The 26540-nt window shown below is 35.7% G+C and overlaps 1 pseudogene; it reads right to left on the bottom strand.

Annotated features, from left to right (window-relative positions):
* Window positions 1-5203: 5203 nt before the first annotated feature.
* LOC141582917 (NADH dehydrogenase [ubiquinone] flavoprotein 2, mitochondrial-like) lies at window positions 5204-6028 on the bottom strand (annotated as a pseudogene).
* Between the last annotated feature and the right edge of the window lie 20512 nt (window positions 6029-26540).

The raw sequence follows: 26540 nt of genomic DNA, 5'->3' as shown, positions 1-26540 counted from the left end.
TCTCCTGCCTCAGCCTCCTAAGTAGCTGAAACTACAAAGCGGCACTACCACATAGCTAATTATTGATAGAGATGGTGTTTCACGATGGTGGCCAGGGTGGTCTCGATCTCTTGACCTTGTGATTTGAATGTCTCAGCCTCCTAAAGTGCTGAGATTATAGGCATGAGCTACTATGCCTGGCCCCAAAATTTTTCTTTAGTAACCCTGCCATTTGGGCTGTCCAGAACAAGTTTCTTGTAGTTATTTATTTATTTTTCTTTCTTAAATGAACTATAGATTCACATTTCACTTTTTGGTTTATGATTTTGTTTGTATTTATAAAGGGCATTTGAATTTTTAAATGCTATAATATTGAAAGTCAGATTTTCTCCTCTTATTTTTGACTAGACTTTTAAAAATTCATTACATAGGCTCTTTCTGTCCAGAAAATCAGTGTTACTAAACTTCTTGTTTTCTTTGTTTGTTTAATTTTTAGTCTGCACTGATTGGGGACACATAAGGTTAACATCTCAATTTATCCTAAATTTTTATCCATATGTGTTTATTTTTGAATGTTTTTGTTCATAAATGTCTAAATTCTTAAGAGAAATAAAAGAAAAATTAGAAAAAAAATATGTTTTGGTTATTTAAAACTTCTAAAAGTTGCTTGAGCAGTAGGAGAAAAAGCCTGAAAAAAAGTTTGGGAAATAAAACAATGACCACCTCTGTTGGAACCTTCATATCAGAAGCTGCATTCAGTCTGCAAGTTCTCCTGAGGTTTGAGGGGCAGAGTTCTCATCTTTTTATCATGAGGCAGCTTACCTCAATGGTCGTTAATATTTGTAGGCAGCATATGTCAGCAGTGGTTAATAAAGAGTAAGTAGCTGCTGTTAATTGGTGCAATAAAGTTAATACAATCTAATTGATGTTTAGTATAAAAGTCTTCTTTTGAAAGCTGTAAACGTTCAGATAGACTCTGGAATTACAAATAATTGCATCACTCTGATTCTGCCACTGCACTTATATAGTTGAAGAGACAGCTATATAGGGTTTTGTAGTCCATTGTCATACATTTTCTACAACTTTACACTATTTTAGTTTTGGCATCTGTCTCTCTGCATCTAAAGTAAGACTCGCATGTAAATAATATAAATGCATTCTTCTTTTAAAAGTACGCTTGTGCCAGTCTGTGCCTTTTTATAAAAGATCTCACATTTAAATAAAATGCACTTAAAATATTACTTATTCTGACATTTACTTGCTTGTTTTCTGTATTTTCTTTTACTTTACTTGTACTTCAAATCCTCCTTTGACCATTGTGAAAATGTGGTTAATTTTTATTTATTTTTTATTCACTTTTATTTTATTTTTTATGGCATTTCAGGTTTTGGGGTACATGTGAAGAACATGCAAGATTGTTGCATAGGTACACACATGAGAGCATGATTTGTTGCCTTCCTTTCCTTCACCTATATCTGGCATTTATCTCCATGCTATGTCTCCCCAACTCCCCACACCCTGCTATTCCTCACCTATCTCCCCCAAACAGGCCCCAATGTGTGATGCTTCCCTCCCTGTGTCCATGTGTCCTCACTGTTCAACACCCACCTATAAATGAGAACATGTGGTGTTTGATTTTCTGTTCTTGTGTCAGTTTGCTGAGAATGATGGTTTCCAGGTTCATCCATGTCCCTACAAAGGACACCAACTCATCGTTTTTAATGGCTGCATAATATTCCATGGTGTATATGTGACACATGTTTTCTGTCCAGTCTATCACTGATGGGCATTTCGGTTGGTTCCAGTCTTTGATATTTTAAATAGTATGGCAATGAACATTCGTGTGCATGTTTTTTTTATAGTAGAGTTATTTATAATCTTTTGGATATATACCCAGAAATAGGACTGCTGGGACAAATGAAATTTGTATTTCTAGGTCCTTGAGAATCACCACCTTATCTTCCACAATAGTTGAACTAATTTACACTCCCACCAACGGTGTAAAAATGTTCCTGTTTCTCCACATTCTGTCCAGCATCTGTTGTCACCAGATTTTTTAATGGTTGCCATTCTAACTGTAGTGAGGTGGTATCTCAATGTAGTTTTGATTTGAATTTCTCTAATGATCTGTGATGATGAGCATTTTTCATAAATTTTTTGGCCTCACGTATGTCTTCTTTTGTAAAGTATCTGTTCATATCCTTCACCCACTTTTGAATGGGCTTGTTTGTTTTTTTTCTTGTAAATTTGTTTTCATTCTTTGTAAATTCTGGATATCAGTCCTTTGTCAGTAGGGTAAACTGCAAAATTTTTTTCCCATTCTTACGGTGACTGATTCACTCTCTTGACTGTTTCTTTTACTGTGCAGAAGCTGTAGAGTTTGATTAAAATATTATTCTGTACTTTTATACTAAAGAGTTATATTTGAAATCTCAATTTTTACTGTAAATTTCAAATAGCCTACTTTGAATGATACTAACTTGTTTGAAAAATCAAAAGTTTGTTCTTAACTATGTAAAAATGTGCTGCTCTTGTACTTTCTATTTTTCTCAACTGACTGAGTGTCCATTAATTTTTAACTTTGTCAGGGTTTTAATCATAACAGCATTTTTTCTTTAGTAAAAAGTTAGTCATCAATTCTACCTTTCCTTTATCTAGATACGTTTGCTTGAGTATAATTTTACCAGTTATAGATGGCAGGTTTGCTCTCATTTTTTTCCACTAAAATTTTGATATTCTTCTGTATTCTAACTTCTAGGGTTTCTGCTGAGCAATCATCTGTTTATGTTAATTAGACTTCCTTGAACATAACAAGTTACTTATCCCTTTCTGGTTTTACCATTTTTCGTAGTCTTCACTCTTAACCGACTATGTTTCTTGATGTGGCAATCATTGACTAAATTTTGGTTGAAGATTTTTGCCTTTCTTTTGCTTGTAAATTAACAAAGTAAATCAAAAAAGAAACATGAGCAAAGGTTGAAACCATCATTCTCAGCAAGATAACAGATGAATGGAAAACCAAACACTGCCTGTTCTCACTCATTAGTGAGAGTTAAACAATGAGAACACATGGACTTAGGGAGGAAAACATCACAAACTTGGTCTTATCGGGGGCGTGGAGGAGAGGTGAGAGGTAGCATTAGGAGGAATAACTTATGTATATGATGGATTGATGGTTGCAGCAAACCACCATGGCACATGTACAACTGTATTAGAAACCTGCATTTTCTGACCCAGAATTTATAGTATAATAATAAAAAGTTAAATAATAAAACTACCGCTTTTTAATACAGGATATGTATTAAAAGTATCCTTAAACTCTCAGGGGGATTTGTTTATTTATTTTTTTTTATGGCTTTCAATTCATTATCATATTGGAGCTATAGATAAACTGGAGAGTTAACATGGTTTAACATATTTTTAGAGAATGTTTTCTGTCATAAGACTGTGTATAATTTTCTAAGTCTTTCAGTATATTAAACTGCCTTTAAATATTCAACTTTTTGCAAATAAAGATCTCTTTAACTTTTGTTCCTGTTTATAGTTTTTCTATTGTATAAAATAAGTGCATTCTTTGCTCTCAGCAACTTAAATATTTATAGCCAATTTCTGGTATTTTCAACCAAGAGTTAGCTCTGAATTAGGAAAAGCAGAAATATATGTTTCTCATTGATTCTTCATGTGTCCCCAAGAGAGACTGGTAAAAAAATAAAAATAAAATAAAATAAAACAAAGTAAATTAGCACATAGGACTTGTTTACTTTTTCTGGAAGCAGGAATCAGAGCTCTGCATTAAAAAGTAAGGACTTCAATTATAAAGACTTCATCTTTGCCTAGGAGGTAGTATGGAAATACACGAAAAATAATTGACCATTGTCTCTTGTAAATGTTTAATTGGTTGATATAAACTATTGGTATCCAGGGTCCAGGCTATTTTTGATTGGTTTAATGTTTTTTTCTTTAATGGTTTGAAATTAACTGCCCTGCAGTTTTGTTTTTGTTTTTATCTATGAAGTACTGATTGTTTTGTCATCTCAAAGTTTATTTTTACTTATGACATTTTTGTTTTGTTTCATAAAAGTGATGTTTAAAATACTTAAATTAAATTTCACTTTTTTCAATTTAGGATTCTAGATGATAGATTTTTAGTAGTTATGCTGTAAGTTTTTAGATTTGATTTTAATAAATTGAGATAATCAATTCTGTATAAAATGTAAGAGGTAAGATTCTCTATTGCAAAGTAAATTTCAATTTATGTAAAACAAATATATAATAATTTGCTTGCATATTTTCATGTAAATATCTAAATAAAATAATAAGGGAATACTCATGTAAGCATGCAGCAAGATCCACAAGTACGATGATTCCTAACAAAACGTTGCTTAAATTGTTTAAAAATTCACCAAGTCACTGTGACTGGAGCAGACTATGGAAGGAGAATAGCTATAGATTGTTCATAGCGGTAATAGACAGTCAATGTGATTTTCTAGGAATTTTTAGATCAGCAGATCTTAATTTCACTCTAAGCCTTGTTCATGACTCGAAGTGAAATTGGTAAGCTTGTTAATAGCATCTAGTGCTGAGGGTTGAGAAATCTTGATAAATATCCTAAAATATAATCTCAAGCATCTTTGAGAAATTCAGTGTCAAAATATCTCTCCAGAAAATAATTTTAAAAATACACATTTAGAATATTTTGATATTATATTTTGAAGATATCTTAATGATCTTTTGCTTCTGTAAATCAGAAAGATATTTAAAAACCTTATGTCAAGCTTAGTTCATTCAAACTAGGGTAACTATTAAAAAACTGAAGTCAGTTCAGTTACTCAAAGTTTAGAATCTAAACCCTATATTTTCTCTTTTTTCTCTTTTATTTCTTACTACTTTTTCCATATTTCTGTAAAACATTAATATAGAAAATTGAACTAGGCAGCCTCTATTTGGAGATACCAAGAGAGAAAACTCAAATGGCATTTGAAAAAAAAAAAAGCTAATCTTGAGTACTGCTGGAAGGCATACATAATACACATGCACATATGTGCATTGGCACACTATGTTATGCATACACATTGAGTGTAAATATTTTCCTTATGACATGAAAATAGCTAAAATATTAAAATAAGCAAACCAAATAAAAATCAATATTTCAAGGATTATGGTCAGAGTTACGTTTATGCTTTTTCTAAAGTTTTTGGTTTGTTTGTTTGTTTTTTGTGTTTTTTTCTTTTTTTTTTTTTTTTTAGATTGGAAGTTCATATTTTATTTATCTAGTGACATATTTACAGTTCAATATAAATTAAAGGCCTGCTTGTATACCAAAGCCAGGTCCCTTGGGTGGTTCAGTCAAAGAAATAAGACCTCCAGCTGGCTCACAAGAGAAGCGTCCACTCCCTGGCCCAGGTTTTGGGATTTTGCCAGCCTTGAGCTCATCAATAATTTCTTCAATATCCTTAGGTGTCAAATCCTCATAGTAGTTGTCATTTATTTGTACCATTGGTGCATTCACACAGGACCCTAAACATTCCACTTCTATAAAAGTGAAAAGTTTGTCAGGTGTAGTCTCCCCAACCTTTATTCCAAGCTTTTTCTGAATGGCCTCAGTATGCTGTCAGAGTTTTGAAGCATGCAGGGTGTAGTAGTGCAGACCTGAATGTGATACTTTCCAACTGGCTTTCGATTATACATTGTATAAAAAGTTGCTACTTCATATACTCTCATTGGAGGTACCTGTAAAACTTCTGCAACCTTGTTCATAGCAGAGATGGGCAACCACCCATTCTGCCTTTGGGCTAAATCCAAGACTGGAAGAACAGCTGCTGCTTTATGGCCTTCTGGATAGTTTTTTTTACAATTGCCTCTATCCTCTTATAGTTTTCTGGTGTGAAATCAAATGAAGTATCAGGGTTATTCTCAGGAGTATCTCTGTGCACAAATAAAGCTCCTTCAGCTCCATTTTGCATAGCTGTTTTATGCAAGTTCCTTACATGTCTTCCCCACTGGGCGATGAGTATAGCCGCCCGGGCCGGAGCGCCGCGGAGAAGAACATGGGGGACCACACTGTTCACCTTTCCTCGACCGCGCCAAGCGAGAATCCTATGACATGGGGCTGCAGCTGAACCTCACCTACGAGACGAAGGACAACACGACGGTGACAAAGCTTCTCAACATCAACCCCAACAAGACCACGGCCAATGGGAGCTGCGGCGCCCACCTGGTGACCCTGGAGCTGCGCAGCGAGGGTGCCACAGTCCTGCTGTTCCAGTTAGGGATGAATGCAAGTTCTAGCCGGTTTTTCCTACAAGGAATCCAGTTGAGTACAACTCTTCCTGACGCCAAAGACCCCACCTTTAAAGCTGGCAACAACTCCCTGAGAGCGCTGCAGGCAACAGTGGGCAATTCCTAAATTTCTAAAGTTGTTGAGTAAGGTCAATACTCTAGTATTTTGTATTGTTTTAAAAAACTTTAAAAAAGTTTTATATTGAGCATCTTTGATTAGAATTATGTATGCTCTATCTTGTTCTAAAATAATAAAATGTAAATACACTCACAAAAATGCAAATTAGACAGTAAGAGAAAATAAAGATAAATGAATAAGGAAAGTAAAGTAGTAGAAAAATACATGAAAATGTTAAGATAAATTCCAAAAGAAAAAAAAAATATATATATATATTTTAGACGGAGTTTCGCTCTTGTTACCCATGCTGGAGTGCAATGGCACGATCTCGGCTCACCGCAACCTCTGCCTCCTGGGTTCAGGCAATTCTCCTGCCTCAGTCTCCTGAGTAGCTGGGATTATAGGCACGCACCACCATACCCAGCTAATTTTTTTTGTATTTTTAGTAGAGACGGGGTTTCACCATGTTGACCAGGTCGGTCTCAATCTCTCGACCTTGTGATCCACCCGCCTCGGCCTCCCAAAGTGCTGGGATTACAGGCTTGAGCCACCGCGCCCGGCAAGAAAATAAATTTATACAACATTAAAATCTTTTACACTTGGATCAAAGTTTGTTTCATAATTCCCATTTAGGCATCTGACTGTAGGCTCTGTTCTTGACACTGGAAACTTCTCCAAAAGGCACATCTCCTACCAATATAGAGCTTGCTTTTTTTTTTTTTTTTTTTTTTTTTTTTTTTTCTCCATGATTAGTATGTTGCTATTCAATGCCTAAAATAGAAAGACAAAATTTACATTTGGCTTAATATACTAAGGGTTATCTATTCACTTTAGACACATTATTGCAAACTGTGAAATCAAGACATTGGCATATATGTTGTATTAGCAGAAATATGGTTATTATCCAAATTTTTAAAGCTCATATCATACATATTATATGATATGTAACATATAATAAGCGCCCACATTTATGAAACAATATGTTTATTGTAGTGTATATTATCATATACCTTAATAGTTAGTAACTTCCCATATATGTAATATATAGACAGAAATAAAGAAAAAGGCATTTGCCAAGTCAGTAGTTGCATATCAGGTAACAAGGTAACAGGAGATGTATTAATTTGCTCAAGTAATAAAATTACAACTACATCTGGTACAGCAGCTGCAATTTGAATCACAACTTGGTTAATTTATGGTAATCCACTGTCATTCTCCAAGAGCCATCTGTCTTCCATACAGACCAAACTGGAGATTTAAATGAGAATGTGCTCTTAATTACAACTCCTAAGTCTTTGAATTTCCTTACAGTGGCACTAATTTTTGCAATACCCTCAGGAATGTAATATTGCTTTTCACATACTATTTCTCTAGGTAGAGGCAGCTCTTAGGCTTCCATTTCCCCTTTTCTATTATAGTAGTACTCACCCTGCACATCAAGGAGTAAATGTGGAGTTCTACTAGCTGCTAAGTATGTCTATGCCAATTATGCATTCTAGCAATGAGAAAATGACCACAGGATGAATCCAGGGAAACAACGAAGACCTATAATATGATCTAAGTTACAACTTTAATAATTATCTGACCTCTATCAGCTCATTGCCTCAGAGCTAGTGTCCAGTAGTTTTTAAAACTTATGATTATTTTATTTTTCTCATGCACTGTCACCTCAGTAAAAGGCTGCAGGTGTCCTTGGGAAAAGATGAAATGAAGTTTCACTGCAAAAATTGGCAGTAATGTAGTTGGGATGCAGTAAATTTTCTATCAATTTTACTACCAAAACATTGTGATTAATTATCCAATGCTAGAGCTCCAGAGGAGTCAGAATATTCTAATTTGCACTTTCCCTTAGCTACACCCACTTTGCCTTTGATAGATGAGTGCTGCTACTTGGACCTTTCTACCTCAGGATCCCGTTGTTTTCATCGTATTTAAATTTTGTCATTGAGTAACTGTGGTTCCCACTGTTAGATATAACATACACAGAAAAACGAGTACAAGGCTATTCAAAGATGTAGGTGCTGTCATCACAAATCTGTTTCACAAGACATTGGTCAAGAATATGTATTCTAGACCCACTCATGTAAGACGAGTATGTCTAAAGACAAATCCATTCCGCCATCCAAATATCACTAAGATTTTGGATCTTCCTGTACATCCCAAGCTTACACGTTAAATGCGAAGTCCTTATTTTCTGTGCTCTAATTGATAAATTCAGCCTGGTAGAACTCCATGTTTCTTTCACCATCTAATCACAAGATTTTTTTTTTTTTTTTTTTTTTTTTTTTTTTTTAAGCACATTAAATTTCTGAACTCAGCCAGACTCTAGGACTTGTTAGGCTACCAGTTGTAGAGAAGAGCAACAAACTCAAGTGCCTTCTCTCTTTTGAGAGTTGAGGTGATGTGAGGACTATCAACAGTGTAGTGCAGCCACCCACCACAGGCTCTGCTGAGAGCTGAGGAAATCATAGACTGACCAGCTAAAAAAAAAGGAGCTACCCATTTTACTGTTTCCTCTCTGCTGAAGGTTTAGCAGCTATTGGGATCACCAGATGTATAAATAATCTAGGCACTCCAGGGTCTTCCCTCTATGGAGAGATTATCACCTGATAAGATGAGCAGCAGGAGGGAGAAGCCACTCACTCCAGGGTCTCCTTTCTACTGAAAGCTGGACACTAATTATTGACACCTTTTCTATAGAGAGGATCTGCCTACTTCTGAATCTTCTCTCTGCTGAGAAATGCACTTTCATTAGGACAGCTGGTCCTGGGAGAACTACCCAATCGGGGAGTGTTCTGAGTCCTCTCACTCAATAATGCTTCTCTTTATGTTGCTTACTCTTCACTTGTCCATGTACCTCTGACTTCCTGTATGCAGAACAATTATTTGAAATCCTCTGAATGGTGGATCTAAAAGAGCCATAATGCATATAATGCTAAAAGATATTCCTTGCTCATCACATTGTAGAAAACAAAAATAAGAGGAGAACTGTGGCCTTTTAGGATACACAGGTATAAAAACTCTCATACCCAGGCCTGTGACATTCTGTTTAAGACTCTGCAGCTTCTGGCATTTGTAAGCTTTTGGACATCACCTCAATCGCCAATATTAACTGTGAAATCTGCTTGCAATATCTCTGGTCCAGATCCTACTATTCAGTGAGATGGAACTTCTGTTGCCACTTAAAATTTTCTGTCCTGCCGCAACTGCCGTATGTGTAGTGGCTAGATCCCACACTTGCTTATAATGCAAGCTAAGTGCACTCTGTCAGGCAGAATGAATAGAACAAAGAAAGCATGCCTACACAATATCTTAGACAAAGGCACCACTGGCCACAGAGGCTGCCAGCTGGTAAGGTAATTTCCCAAAATCCCATGAAAAAGAATTACAGCTAGTTGTGTTTAATGCCTTCCTTCTCCTGGATCTCAAAATACTGGAAATTTAGTGCTTTACAATTTGACATTTTAAACCTTATTTGCAAATTATTATATTTTAAATTTTTAAAAAAAATTAAATTTGAAAAATTTTTATTTGCATTGATCCTCTCAATGTCTCTTTCATACACTCTCCTATTCTCCGACATTCCATAAGAATATATTTCTGAAACATGGCATTCGGGTTCAGAGTAGCATTTTTAAGGTAGATAATAACACTTACTACTGGAACAGTATTTCAGACCCCTGAATAATGATACTGTGTACTCGCATAATTTCTTTAATGAGGAGCTTCTTCTGTGCATTGTAGAACAATAATCGGCATTTATGACTTCTTCCACTAAGTGCAACAGTAACCTCTTTTTTAGCTGCAGAAATACCTAAATATGTTTGTGTCTTATGGAAGTAATATTGATGACATTCAGTATTCTAAAAAAGTTCTGAAGAAAAAATAAGAAACGACTATTTTTTTTAATTTGCAGAATTTTTATATGAGATTCATTTTTCTATGACTCTCTGGTGTTCTAACATCTTGTCATTTTCTATCTTTATCATATAACTTAGGCATTTCATACATTAAATTTTGCAGGGTAGTGTCAAGAACACAGATAAAATGGGTGTTGAAAAGCTGATAAAGTGGCCACATTGGGGAAAGAAAAGAGTTGATCTTCATCTCAGAAAGTCCCACATCACTAATTGTTAGGGAAATGTAAATCTAAATTGCCATGAGATATCATGTGAAGCCAGTCAAAATGGTGCTAAGAATTCAAAAACTACATATTGTAGTGAGGCAGTGCAGTAATAGGAATGCTTCTACACTGTTATGCAGTATATAAATAAGTACACATATTGTGAAAATGTGTGTGGTGATTCATCAAGTATCTAAACGAGAAATATCATGGAGGTTAGCCATTTAATTAATGGGTATACACCCACCCCAAAATCAGTAATTTTATTACAAGAATACAGACCTGTGTATTTTTTTTTTTTTCTTTTCTTTTTTTTTTTTTTTGAGACAGAGTTTCGCTCTTGTTACCCAGGCTGGAGTTCAATGGCGCGATCTCGGCTCACCGCAACCTCCGCCTCCTGGGCTCAGGCAATTCTCCTGCCTCAGCCTCCTGAGTAGCTGGGATTACAGGCATGTGCCACCATGCCCAGCTAATTTTTTGTATCTTTAGTAGAGACAGGGTTTCACCACGTTGACCAGGATGGTCTCGATCTCTCAACCTCGTGATCCACCCGCCTCAGCCTCCCAAAGTGCTGGGATTACAGGCTTGAGCCACTGCGCCTGGCTGACCTGTGTATTTCTATTATAGCACTATTCACAGTAATAAAGACATGGAATTGGCCCAAATGCCCATCAGTAACAGAGTGGATAAAGAAAGTGTGGAACATACACAATGAAATTTTATGAGGTAATAAAAAAGAATAAAATAAGGTACTATGAAGGGACATGGATGTAGCTGGAAGCCATTCTCCTCTGCAAACTAGCACAGAAACAAATAAACATAAAGAAACCAGACACTGCATATATAAGTTCATGCATTGGAACTGAACATTGAAGACACATAGATGATGAAGGGGAACATCACACACTAAGGTTTGTAGGAGAAGGGAGAAAAGAGTTTAAAAATAAAATAAACCTGCATATATGGCATGAAACAAAATGTAAAATGTAATTACATAAAAATAAAAGGAATTCATTTTTGAAGAAGTTATAGTAACTTGGACATCTTAGCAAGAATTCGTTTGAGACATAGTAATATAACAAAAAATTAGAATTTTAAAAAACTGGAATGACAGTAAGTAAGTTGTATATTTCAATTTTTAGTTGACTGAATATATATATATATATATGTATATTTTTACTCTTAGAACAGAATCTCATGTTGTCCCTCTGGCTGGATTGCAGTACTGAAATGTTGGCACACTGCAACACTTTGCCTCTCAGGTTAAAGTTATTTATTTTCATCAGCCTCTGAATCAGCTAAGATTAGAGCTGTGCACTATCACTGCCGATGGGGACTCACCATGATGGCCGGACTAGTCTCAAACCCCTGACCTCAACTAATCTGATTGCCTTATTCTCAAAATGTGCTGAGATTACAGGTGTAAACCACCCTGACTTGACCTTGATTGAATTCCTGATTGATAAAAGTATTCATCTTGCAAAACTTTATTTTTTGTACTATATTTATATGAATTATTTTAATTCTGTTTCATAACTCAAGCAAGATAATATAATTTAACCTATTCACTTTCTATTAAAGATAAACATATCTCCGTTTATATATAATCAAAAGAGGAGGCTAATTAAGAATATTATTTTTCCTTTGGGTAAAGTTCTCAGGTTTAAAACTGTCCTTAAAAATCTAATTTGGAAAAATAATTACATTGTTGATTATTACTTAGGTCTTTTGTTAGAATTTTTTTAATGAGAGAAAACTCAAAATTTTTATAAGATGCAAAAAGATCCTTAATTACATCAAATAAAATTAAAAGTATTTTATTTGAAAATACATGGTTTTTAACCTATGATTTCTATTAATAATATTGGAATTAGTTTTTCTTACTTACGAAATATTAATTGATGTTTTCATCATCCTTGCATCAAAAATTCACCAAGAATATGTAAAAAGTAATTAACTAAAAGCAAAGTCAATTGCTCCAGTCTTTAGTTCACCCACTACCATCAACCTTGCTTTTCATCTACTTGTAGCACTAGCTATTGGATGGGAAAAGAATCTCAAAAAGATAATAGACTGTTTGATTGAAATATTTTACATATACAAAGCAATAACTAATTAGTATTTTAAATTATAAAGCTGCCTTTGTTCACCAACAATAGTTTTATTTGGAATTCTATTTTTTTATTTAGAAAAAATTAACTCATGATTTGATTTGATTTTGTTTTCGATCACTAGCTTAACATTTGGCCTCAAACAGGTATATAATTAAAAACAATTTTAGTCTTAGCGTATAACTTTTAAATGATATATTTCTTCTTATAATTTATTTATTTATATTTTTATTGTACTTTAGTTTCTGGTGTACATGTGCAAATCATTCAGGATTGTTGCATAGGTACATATGCTTATATCCCCCCATCACCAATATCTGGCATTTCTTCCCATGTTGTCTCTCCCCAACCACTCTATCCCCCACTGTCCAACCCAAAGCCCCCCAGCAGACTGCAGTGTGCAATGAAGCCCTCCCTGTGTCCACATGTTCTCATTTTTTAACACCCATCTATGAGTGAGAACATGTGGTGATGGATTGTTTGTTCTTGTATCAGTTTGCTGAGAATGATGGTTTCCAGATTCATCCATGTCCCTGCAAAGACCATTAACTCCTCGTTTTTTATGATTACATTGTATTCCATGGTGTATGTATGCCACATTTTTCTTTTCCAGTCTATCATTGATGAGTATTTGGATTAGTTCCAGGCCTTTGCTATGATAAACAGTGCCACAATGAACATATGTGTGCATATGTCTTTATAATAGAATGATTTATAATCCTTTGGATATCTACGCAATAACAGGATTGCTGTGTCAAATAATATTTCTATTTATAGAACCCTGAGGAATAGCCAGTGTCTCCCACAATGGTTGAAGTAATTTGCACTCCCACCAAGTAAAAGTTTTTCTATTTCTCCATATCTTCTCTAGCATCTGTTGTCTCCAGATTATTTAATGGTCACCATTCTAACTGGTGTGAGATGCTAACTCAATGCAGTTTTTATTTGCATTTGTCTAATGACTAGTAATGATAAGCATTTTAAAAATATATTTCTTGGCCTCATATATGTCTCCTTTTGAAAATTATCTGTATATATCCTTTGCTCAGTTTTAAATGGGATAACATTTTTTTCTGGTAAATCTGTCCACAGCCCCCTCCCCACCTTTTTTTGTCCTAAATAAATTACTTATCTGTAAAAACTCTTTGGAGTCTGATATTTTCTTATGAACTTACCCATCCTAGTTTCCTCTCCCATTCTTGGATGAGTGAGACCAAAATTCTGAAAATACTTTCTCACAGGAAAGCTAACTGCTCGCACCTCTGTGCCTCAAAATCTGGCACAAATTTTGGCAAGCCAACCAGGAGAAGACTCAGTCAGGAACCAAGTACAGGCATGAGTCAGCTTAAGAAATTATGCCAGAGGGATGAGTTATATCCTACTCTCTCTCTCCTCTCTCTCTCTCTCTCTCTCTCTCTCTCTCTCTCTCTCTTTCTTAAAAATCTCTCTGGTCTCTTTAAGAACAGTGGAGCAGCAGCACACAGTGACAGGGGGTAGAATTAGCTCATCTTTAAGCAGATTGGGCCAGTCAGGTTTAAATAAAGGCACAGTTTTTTGTTTTTTGTTTTTTGTTTTTTTCCCCTTCAAAGTCTTTCTGCTTGCTTTCTGCTTTCTGCTCCTTCTCTATTCTGTGACTGTTATCTCTGGGCAAAAACATACAGGATCTTCTTAGACAAAGCAGTCAAGCACTTCCCCTGGGGCATTTTGCTCCTTGGTGGTGGGAAGCTGAGACTGGGGAAACCATTGCTCAGCTCTATGAGTGCGCATGGCAACATGCTGCAGCCACAGTTGCTCCTGCCAATGGACCAGGGAAAAGCAGAGGGGAGGCAGCTGCTCAGGGAGTGGCCCAAATTTGCACATGATTTGGCAAGGGTCAACAAACACTGTGGGAGCAAGCATGATTTCCAGATCTCACAGCCAACCCAGCATCAGCTGCTAAATTGGCTTATAAAATCACACTGGTGATTAGGTTATATTTCTTTCTGTGCATTCATTGAAAAAAAAAGAAAATGGCCTACAAGCCCCACCTGGCTTTAAGGCTGCCACACCACCTCAGAGTACAGCATTATTATTCAGATATGGCTTAATAAAGTTTTCTACCTTTCTTCAGCACAAGTGGCCAAAATAGTAAAGGGGTTTATTTGTAGGGCCTGCAAATAAAGGATGACTAGTTCAAATCCGTGGTGGAGCCAGTCTATGGGACTTTGTGTTTTGTATATAATTTGTCTTGCTTAGGATTGGCTCTCTACTTGTCTCCAGCAGAACTTTTTCATCTAGAAGATTACACTTAAACAAAGTCTGGGGCCCCAGTAGCTAATTTCAGACCTCACACACCTATGGGCACTTTTCTACAGTGAAAAATTGGTTAGGGTAGGAGGCTTGGGTCCTGAGAGTATTGTTCCAGCCTCAGCCATGCAGCCTGCCTTCTTTAAACTATGTGTCCTAATGGCCCCTCCCTATAAGTTTATTCTTCTAGTACAGTTTTATAATCTAAGCTGTGTAAATTGCACTTTTGCTGGGGAATATTGGTACCCACCTCCTGAGACACACTGGCTTCATTGGAATGTGAACACCCAATCCAACAGCCCTTCATGCCTCTATGGTGGTCAATGAAGGTCATGAAGACAGTGAGAGAGTGAGTCCCATGATGATGGTAGGCATGATTCAAACCCAATATGTAGGAGGCCCCCAGAGAAAGATGATCATGCATCTGGGGCACACTGAAATTTCAAAGTACTCACTGGAGGATGCTCCAGGCTCCAGTACCTTAATTGAGGGATGCCTCAGGTTGAGTGGCTGTAATATATAATAGGGGATGCTAGCATCTCTGGTGTTAGACTCCGGATGGCTGCCAATCTTCCAAAGAACCAGTCTCCCTTAAAATGTGTTCTGGATAATTGGGATAAATTTGATCCATAATCTTTAAAGAAGAAGCCCATGAACTATGCAATGTTATCCAACATAATGAAGGCAAGGGAAGACAACCTAACAGCTTCGTTTGAACAATTGTAAGAAACTTTAAGAAAGTACACACCTGACCCCATCACCAGAGTTCACCGAGGGTCAGTTAATGCTAAAGGACACGTTTATTACACCATCAGCATCAGATATCAGGAGGAAGCTTCACAAGCTGACCTTGGAGCCAGAACAGAGTCTAGAATCATTACTAAACCAAGCAATCTTACTGTTTTATAATAGAGACCAGGAGGAAGAGGCTGAAATAAACAAGAGAGATTAGAGAAAGGTTGCTGCCTTAATCATGGTTTTCAGACAAGCAGAGCCCAGGGATCAAATAAGGAAAGGGCTTGGGTTAGCCACCAATCTGGAAAAGCTTGTTACCAATTGCAGTCTGAAGACATATTTTATAAAAAAAATTGTCCCCAGAGGAATGGACCACCACCCCATCCATACCCACTATTCCAAGGGAATTACCGAGAAGCACACTGTCCCAGAGGATGGAGGTTCTTAGGGTCTGAGGTATCTAACCATATAAACCAATGCAAAGACTCAGGATCCTCAAAGCCCATCTATCATGAGCCTTCACCTTCACAAAGCTCTGAGTAAAACTGATCATAAAGGCCCCAAAAGTTAAACTTCTCCTGGGCACTCACATGGTTTTCTCAGTATTTCTCTCCTGCCCTCAAGACTTGGTGCTTGTTAAGTCTCTCCCCTCAGACTATCTCTCTCTAAGTCTACTCTGGGAAGAACCATTTTTGTTTATTCTGTCTATCCAAATGGCGATTAAGGTGGTGGAAATTGACTTATCATTTCATTACATTCGGTTAAAACCTTGGACACCTCCTGAAGAAACTCACAGACCCTCCACTCTGCAGCCTAAAGTTCCAGAATACAACCCTTCATATTCCTGTGAGCCATTAGAGGATTTACATCTGCCATTCCAGCATGATCCCCAGGAAAGTAACTATGCATAAATCAAATTTATATCCTAACATTAACAAAACTATAACCCTCAATTTTGCTGTATCTGAAACTCCAGTTATTCCTTTCATGCAGGGAGCATTAAAAAAGAAAAAAAAAAAAAAAAGAACAAACAAACAAACAAAAAGAACAACTTATTGCTGATATCAGGCAAGTTACTACCTCCATTCAGTTACTATAGGCTATCTCACGAGTTAATTAACAACATGAAAATTTTGATGATTCTCTCTGCAAAGGCATCTCACTCTGCAAAACAGCTTAAATCTTTAGTTGACATAGGACTTCAAAGTAACAGAGCCCTAAATCTGCTAAGAAAAGAGAGGAAGTGAAGCTGCCTCTTTCTAGGAAAAATGTTGCTACTTTGCAAACCAGTTAAGTGTTGTTTTAAACATAAAGAACTCAGGAATCAGTGAAACACAGGACTAAAGACCTTCCAGAAATAGTATTGTGAAGCTTGTTTAACAACTGACTGTCCTGGCTCTATTCTCTCCTATACTCATTTATAACCATTAATTAATTGTTGGCCTCTGCGCCTCTCATATTTAACATTTTTGTAGCATTTATTTTATCTAGAACCATAAGGTCACAGCTAATTCTGCCACTGGAACCCCAAATGTCCTTCATTCGTGAGCTCTATCATGGACCTAAGAATCCACCTGTACCCGTAAAAGTCTCCCCTCTGGAGAAAACTTCAACTGCAGCGCCCCATTTACAGTCCATTTCAGGAGGAAGTAATTACAGAGTGATTGATGCCCCTGTTCCAACAGGAGTTGAACTTTTCTGTTTAGAGGGGTGAGTGAGGGAATGTATTTTTTCCCTGGTCCAAAAGCTGGCACAGATTTAAGGACAAAATCTTCACAATGACCCCCTAGTGTCTTTCAATCCCAGATACTTAATGATCTTTGTTTAAACTTTCACAGGCATGGAAAAGAATCAAAAGTCAATCACTCCAGCTCAAGTTTAAGAAAACTCCTTCCTTTGTCAGCAGGCTTGGAGAAGGTAAAAATTCCTCTCAGGTTAAAAGTTTACGTTTCCACATCCAGCTGGATTTCATACTTGGGTCCTCTTCCACATTGTTTGTGGAAGTTATCTTATCTTTATCTCACTCCTTTTTCTTTGTATCTGCCTAAATAAATCACTTCTCAGAAAAAAACTCTTTGGGGGTCTGTTATTTTCTGATGAGTGCAACTGTCATGGTCCCCTCTTTTATTTTTGGATAATTGAGGGACCAAGAACATGGAAAAAACTTCCTTGAAGGGGAGTTGTGCATTTCCCTGAACCTTAAAAACTAGCAACCACTTTAGCTTTGTTCTTTTTTCTTAGGATTGTTTTGGCTATACAGATTCTATTTTGGTTACGTATGTAATTTAAGATGTTATTTTTAGAGTTCTATGAAGAAGGTCATTGATATATATATATACACACACACATATATGTGTATATAAATATGTATGCTCTTTCCATGCTCTTGGTCCCTCAATTATCCAAAAATAAAAGTGGGGACTATGAGTTGTACTCATCAGAAAATAACAGACCCCAAAGAGTTTTTTTCTGAGAAGTAATTTATTTAGGCAGATACAAACAAAAAGGAGTCCGATAAAGATAAGACAACTTCCACAATATGGAAGAGGACCCAAGTATATATGTACATATATGTGTATACATATATACACACACATACATATATATGTGTGTATATATATGTATACAAATATATGTATGTTATTTTCTTGTCTGATTGTTTATATATGTTATATATATATTACATATATATGTTATATATATTACATATATATGTTATATATATATAACATATGTATATTATATATATAATCTGGATATAATCTATATACATATTTTCTACTTTAATAATATATGTAATTTTATAATTAGTGCTAACATATGACTACAGTTATTTTAATTTTTTTTAAGAGGCAGTCTCTATTGCTCGATTGGAATAAATGCTTGGTGCAACCACAGCTAAGTACAGCTTCTAACTCTTGGGCTCAGGTGATCCTGCTGTCTCAGCCTCTCAGGTAACCTGGTTACAGGAAAAGGCCAGTAAGCTTAGCTAAATATTAAATTAATTAATTTAATTTTTTGTGGGGGAGACAGAAACTTGCTATGTCTCTCAGGCTGGTCTTAAACTCTGATTGTAAAATGATCCATATACCTTGGACTGATAAAGTGCTAAGATAACCAGGGTTAGCTACCACATCTAGTTAGATTTTTAAAACTTTTTGTAGAGATAGTTTTTCACTATTATGCCAAACGAGGTTATAAATTTCCGGTCTCAAGTGTTCTTTCAGTCTTGGTCTTACAAACTTTTAGAATTATGAATATGAGTCACAAATACTGGTCTAAAAAAAAATCTGCCATTTTCTATTAGAAGTTAGAATTTTATCTAGTGAATATAAAGCTTCAAACTAAAGGATAAAGTAGAATAAATTGTGATACCAATTTATTAAAGAAGTAGAACATTTTTAAATAATAAATAAACATTTAGATTAGACAGCTTTAAGCTTACTAAGAATCTGAAACAATTACTGCAAAAATGTTTATTGTATATTTCAAATCTAACATTGTGTATATGTGGAAAATGTAAAGCAGCATAATAGAGAACCAGTACCAGTTACTAGCGGGACCACACCACAAACTATTTTTCTGATGTAAAATCCTATGGTAATAAATAATATAGCAGCAATCTGTATACTAATCACAGTTCAGAAGCTAGTTTATTACATTAGAATCTTAAGTCAATGGATAAAAGGCAGGGACAGTAAAACTTTGCCTGTTAAGTCTGTTTACCCTACATTCCTTTGTCTCTACTGTAATTTGTTTGCTCATGTAAACTTTATTCTGGATGGTCCTCTCAGGTGGAGGTCAGAGGGCAATAACCCATTAATGGTGTTTACTCTGGGTCCTGGAATGTAAAGCTTTCATTATTCATAAAACTCTTTTAATTGTGGTCAGCTGCAATTCCCTTCTGAAAGCAATCAACAACCATTCTTAGCCCACTCAAAATCACTGTATTGAGTGTGAGAGTGCATCCATTCGTCTATCATTAAGTCAGAGCCTGCAGGATAGGCCTCTGAAGGTGGTGATTAACATCTCAGGTGGTGATTCCAACATGACAACTATCACAGTAGGTACCTGAACATGGAGTGGACTGACCTGATTATTGCTGTGAAGAAGGAACACTTCTTCACAGCAATGATTTTCTAGAACTGGAAATTAAAAGAGACTGGGTGGTCAGTTCAAGGAGTCAGTAAGTCATTCATACCCACTGTGAATTGCCAAGCTCAGGGAGGGATTATTTCAGTCTGGAGATTCATCACAGAACAACAGTTAGCAGTGCAACAACAGAAGCATATGAAAGTATTGAAAAAGGTGCTGAATGCTAGTGGGTGTCAGTCTCATAAAATCAATTAAGAGAAATAATATGAACTGTTGTCTTTTATAATCTTTTGTTCTCAGAAGAGGATATATTAGGTTTAGAAATCTGGAAAAACTTATGTTCCAGGGAAACAGGTTCTGGTAATATTTCTAATATCATGGGCCTTAGTGAGAGGGTCTCTAGTTTCATTTTAGTAGATAAATCAAATGACGGAAAAGAGAATGTGCCATTGTCTACCTTATCACCCCTGTCTCTTCCTACACTCAGCTATTATCAGCTCCAGATAATAAGAATAAAATGGAGGTTTTGGCTGAGCTCATCCTCCAATAAGAAAAAAAAGAAAAGAAAAGAAAAGAAAAAAAGGACAAGAGAGCCTCTACAGTTATGAGTCATTTTCTTAAACAAGCAGCTTTGGAGGGTGAACTCGTAGAATGCCCAGTGATTAAAGATTGACAAGACAATCAGATACATGAGCCCATTTCTTTCACTCTTATAAAGAGCTAAGGAAAGTGTTAAGAATAATGGAATTAGCTGGGCATGGTAGCTCACACCTGTAATCCCAGCACTTTGGGAGGCTGAGGCAGGTGGATCATGAGGTCGGGAGATTGAGACCATCCTGGTCAACATAGTGAAACCCTGTCTCTACTAAAAATACAAAAAATTAGCTGGGCATGGTGGTGTGTGCCTGTAATCCCAGCTACTCAGGAGGCTGAGGCAGGAGAATCACCTGAAAACAGGAGGTGGAGGTTGTGGTGATCCGAGATTGCACCATTGCACTCCAGCCTGGGTAACAACAGCAAAACTCCGTCTCAAAAAACAAAAGAATAACGGAATTAGTACACCACATAAAAAAGGAATGATTGATGTTTTAGCATACATCCTTCAAATGACTTTATGGGATTGGTAAATGTCAGGTAAAACCACTTTGGAGCCCAGGAAATACTTCCTCTGGAGGGCAGAATATGATAAGTTGTATGAACAACAAAACAAAAAGGATCAGTGGCTGGGCAAAACTTAACAGCTGCTATGCAACAGGGGAAGGGGCCACATGCTGAGGCATAATAACAACTAGAGTTTGATGTTTAGGCCTGTAATCATGTATCTTCGTGTGCCTTTAGGGCCTGAGACTGAATTCCCCAGGGTGGACCTCAATAGGGGTCTTTTGCAAATGTTCATCAAGGACCTTCTCTGCTACTCTGATGTGCTTCTCTCAAATACCTATTTGAGTAGAACAGTATCCTCCAAAGTGAGAGAAATTACTAATATTGCATGAATTAATAGATCAGCAAGTACAGGCTGAACATACTGAACCTTCAACCAATTCTCAGAACTCATCTATTATAATCCGAGAGCTGGAGAATTTTTCATGACTTACATGCTATTAATGTTAAATTGTAAACTATGGGACCTCTGCAACCTGGACTCCCATCTTTCACAGCAATTCCTCAGGATTCTATTACAACTGTTATTGACCTAAAAGACTGTTGTTGTTGTTGTTGTTGTTGTTGTTGTTGTTGTTGTTGTTTAATTATTTTATTTTATTTTTTTTTATTTTTTGAGACAGAGTTTCGCTCTTGTTACCTAGGTTGGAGTGCAATGGCATGATCTTGGCTCACCGCAACCTCTGCCTCCTGGGTTCAGGCAATTCTCCTGCCTCAGCCTCCTGAGTAGTTGGGATTACAGGCACATGCCACCATGCCCAGCTCATTTTCTTGTATTTTTTTTTAGTAGAGACGGGGTTTTACCATGTTGACCAGGATGGTCTCGATCCCTTGACCTCGTGATCCACCTGCCTAGGCCTTCCAAAGTGCTGGGATTACAGGCTTGAGCCACCATGCCCTGCAAACGACTGTTTTCATATGACTTCTCTAGCAAAACGGGACAGAAAAAAAGTTGTATTTATCTTACCAACTATCAATAATAAAATGCCAGATTGCTGATTTTATTGCAAAGTGCTTCTTCAGGAAATGCTGAACAGTCCTACCATGTGTCAGTATTATGGAGATAATGTTTTACTCCTGAATAGAAAAAAAATTCCCAATGGTAAGATTATTCATTATTTAATAATATTTTACTGGCAGCCCCAAATTAGGCTGTGCGTTTGAACTTTAAAAGTACAAATCTTTCTGTGTAAATATCTTAGATACCTATTGAATTCCTGGTCAGTAAAACCTCAAAAAGATAAATTGGTCAATTAAATACTAGCAAATTACACACAATAAATGATTATCAGAAATAATTAGGGGACTAAATTTAATTTGCCCCATTATAGTCATTTCTACTTATAAATTGCCAAAACCTGTTTTCTATCAAAAAAGGCAATACAATCCTGAATTATCTTAGATATTTAACCCCTGCAGCTAAAAGAGCTATTAAAGAAACAAAACAGGCCATTTCTCATAGGCACTAGATGACACAATTCCAGGCTTTTCAGTCCAGATGCTTATTCTTCATATGAAACACTCCCTGCCAGATTTAATAGGACAAATAATCCTAGGACTATGGATTCTAGAATTCATTTTTGGCTCACATACTAATACTAAAACTCTGCCTTCCTATATTTAGGTTAGTAGTAAAGCAATTTATTCAGGTTGCTGAGAATGCAGTCAGTTGCTAGGTTTCAATTCCGGTGTCATCAGAACTTCTTTAAGTAAAAGGCAACATGATGCAGATTGGTTCATGTCCTTAGATCTGCAAACAGCACATGCTGAGTACATGGGACAAATAGAAACTGGTTTTCCTGCTGATAAGCTCCTTCATTTTTTATCTTGTACTCTTGTAATTATCCCTGCAAAAATAATTTACTCCCCCATTCCCAATGCTTTCACATTCTTTACTAACAGGTCAGGTGAACAAGAAAAATTGACAGTCTGGTAGAAAACATAATTAAATCACTCTATTTGCATTGACTAGAATTCACAGAGCTGAGATTAGAGCCCTGGTTCTGGCACTGAAAACTTTTTCCACTTAGCCCATAAATATTGTAAGTGACTCGATATACTCAGTTTATTTGTTACAATATCTTGAAACAGCTTCAATTAAGTCTAATCTTGAGTGCACCCTATGTTTTATTTTTCTACTACCTCAGCAATTGTGAGATCAATGCACACATTCTATTTCTATCACACATATTCAAGCCCAAAGCTCACTGCCTGGCCCATTGGCTTGTGGCAATGAAGAAGCAGACGTACAAGTAGTGATATCTCTGCTTGACCAAGCCATCCAATCAATTTTTTCATCAAAATTGGAGAAACATAACCAAGCAATCTCAACTTACTCAGAGACTGACTAAGTCAACTATCCTGCAATGCCCGGATTGCCGTCTAATAGGCACAAACCCTCCTTCAACTGGATTTAACTCAATAGGATGATAACCTAACCATATATGGCAAACAGATATGACACACATCTCTGAATTTATTGACAATTGTTGTCAACTTGTTTCTTTTCAATAATAATAATAATAATAATAATAATAATAATAATAATACTTAAACACCAGACTTAAAACCATAAAAACCCTAGAGGAAAACCTAGAAAGAATCATTCAGAAAGTAGGCACAGACCAAGACTCTATGGCTAAAACTCCAAAAGCACTGGCAATCAAAGAGTAAATACACAAATGAGATCTAATTAAACTCTGAAGCTTCTGTACAGCAAAAGAAACAATCAAACAATCATTAGATTAATTCTTTTACTGTACAGAAGCTGTGGAGTTTAATTAGATCACATAATCCCAGATTTCTCAGACCAACAGTTTGAAACCAACAGAATAGAAAAAAAAATGCATTCTACCCATCTGATAAAGTGCTAATATCCGGAATCTATAAATAACTAAAACAGATTTACAAGAAAAAAGAAACAGACAAACCCATCCAAAAGTGGGCAAAGGACATGAACAGTTTTCAAAAGAAGACATATATGAGGCCAACAAATATATAAAAAACGTGTTCATCATCACTCTTCATTAGAGAAATGCAAATCAAACCCACATTGAGGTACCACCTCATGCCAGTTAGAAGAGCAATAATTTAAAAATCTGCAGACAACAGATTCTGGAGAGGATGTCAAGAAATAGAAGCACTTTATCACTCTTGGTGGTAGTGTAAATTAGTTCAACCATTGTGGAAGACAGTGTGGCGATTTCTAAAGGACCTAGAAATAGAAATTCCATTTGACCCAGCAATCCCATTACTGGGTACATATCCAAAGGATTATAAATTGTTCTATTATAAAGGCACATGCACACGTATGTTCATTGTGGCACTGATTACAATAGCAAAGACCTGGAACCAACCCAAATAACCATTGATGACACACTAGGCAAGGAAAATGTGACACATATACACCACGAAATACTATGCAGCCATGAAGAACAATAAAAGCTTATGTCCTTTGTAGGAACATGGATTAATTTGGAAACCATCATTCTTAGCAAACTGACATAAGAACAGAAAATCAGCCACCACATGTTTTCACTAATAGGTGGGTGTTCAACAGTGAGAACACATGGACACAGAGAGGAGAGTATCACACATTGAGATCTGTTGTGGGGATCTAGGAGAGGCACAGCAGAAGGTGGGATGACTGTGTGATAGCCTAACTGTATTAGCCTGTCTCCATCTTAGCTGTGAGCCAGATAGACTCCATCGTAGCCTCTCCCTCCCTGCCACCTCTCCCCTGATGTCTCTGCCTCAGGTGCCTAACTGGATTATGCTGACACTGTGCTTAATGATGCTGTTCTTATTCTACCTTATTACCATTGTAACGACATCCTGCTTGGCATGTGAATATTCATCCTTGGACTCCGCTTGGTGATTGCATGGAAATACCCTGGCCTGCAACCATGTCCCTCTAACCTGCTCATTCTGCTTCTGCAAAATTCTGCTTCAGCTAGGCTCCCCCTTCCCTACCTTAATCAGGTATAAAAAGAAATTAAGTCCCTTCCTAGGGGCTGAGAGAATTTTGAGTGTAAGCCACCTATCTGTCACCAGCAATAAATAACTCTGGATTCCATCTAAGTGTGTGGTGCTTTCTCTATGACTCACTTGGTTACAACAGTTCTGCAGGAATAACATGGGGAGAAATGCCGGATGTGGGTGATGGTGAATAGAGACAGCAAACTGCATTCCCATGCCAGTACCTATGCAAGAGTTCATCATGGTCAGGAGACGTACCCCAGATCCTAAAGTACAATAAAATATATATTTTTAATTTAATTTTATAATCTATATGATATATAAATAATAAAATACAGATGTTTATATATGTATTTTATATTATTTTATATGTATATATAGATTGACAATGTACTCCAGAACCTAAAGTACAATGAAATATGTATTTTTTGATTTTGCTTTATATACATATATAATAGATATAGATATCATATATATCTGTATGTTTTATATCTATATATCTATATATAACATGGATATAATAAAATAAAATGCATATGTAAGTATATATAGATACATCTATCTATATAGATACAGATATAGATATAGATATATAATAAAATAAATACTTATATAAGCTTATATATGTGCATATATATAAATATCTAGATAGATATTGATATATAGTACATATGTAAACATATATGTGCATATATGTAGATATATCTATAGAGATAGATATATAATAAAATAAAATACGTATGTAAGCTTATATATGTATATATGTATATATGTAGATATATCTTATATCTATATAAATATATATATTTATTTAAATATAAATAAGAGATATGTCTTCTATACATGTCTTATATATAAACATAAATAAAAAAGCTTACATATGTATATATGTATGTATACATATATGTAAATATATCTATTATAGATATATAATAAAATAAAATACATATATAAGCTTATATATGTATATAAGATATATCTACATATATACATATATACATATATAAGCTTACATACGTATTTTATTTTATTATATATCTATAATAGATATATTTACATATATGTATACATACATATATACATATGTAAGCTTTTTTATTTATGTTTATATATAAGACATATATAGAAGACATATCTCTTATTTATATTTAAATAAATATATATATTTATATACATATATAAGCTTATATATGTGTATATATATACATGTACATTATATATATACATATATATATATATATATATATAGACACGAAAAGATTAGTTCATGTCTTTTGCAGGGATACGGATGAAGTGGAAAACTATGATTCCCTACAAACTGAAACAAAATCAGAAAAATAAGCACTGAATGTACTCACTCATCACTGGGTGTTGACCAATGAGAACACATGGAAAAAGGGAGGAGAACATCACACACCACGGCTTGGGGTTTGTGGTGCTAATGGACAAATCACAGGGGGTGGAGATTTTGGGGAGGGATAGCATTAGGAGAAATAGCTAATGTAGATGCCAGGGAAATTTATGCAAGAAACCACCTCCAAAGCACATGTTTATCTCTGTAATAGACCTGCACAATCTGCATATGTACCCCAGAACTTAAAGTACAATAAATAATTTTATATGTATATTTATATATATAAAAAAATATATATATAATATGTGCATATATATGCAA

This window comes from Saimiri boliviensis, chromosome Y, assembly GCF_048565385.1.
Source record: "Saimiri boliviensis isolate mSaiBol1 chromosome Y, mSaiBol1.pri, whole genome shotgun sequence".
In the NCBI taxonomy this organism is placed as follows: domain Eukaryota; kingdom Metazoa; phylum Chordata; class Mammalia; order Primates; family Cebidae; genus Saimiri; species Saimiri boliviensis.
The sequence above is the reverse complement of the archived record's forward strand: the minus strand, read 5'-3'. Positions and strand labels throughout refer to the sequence as shown.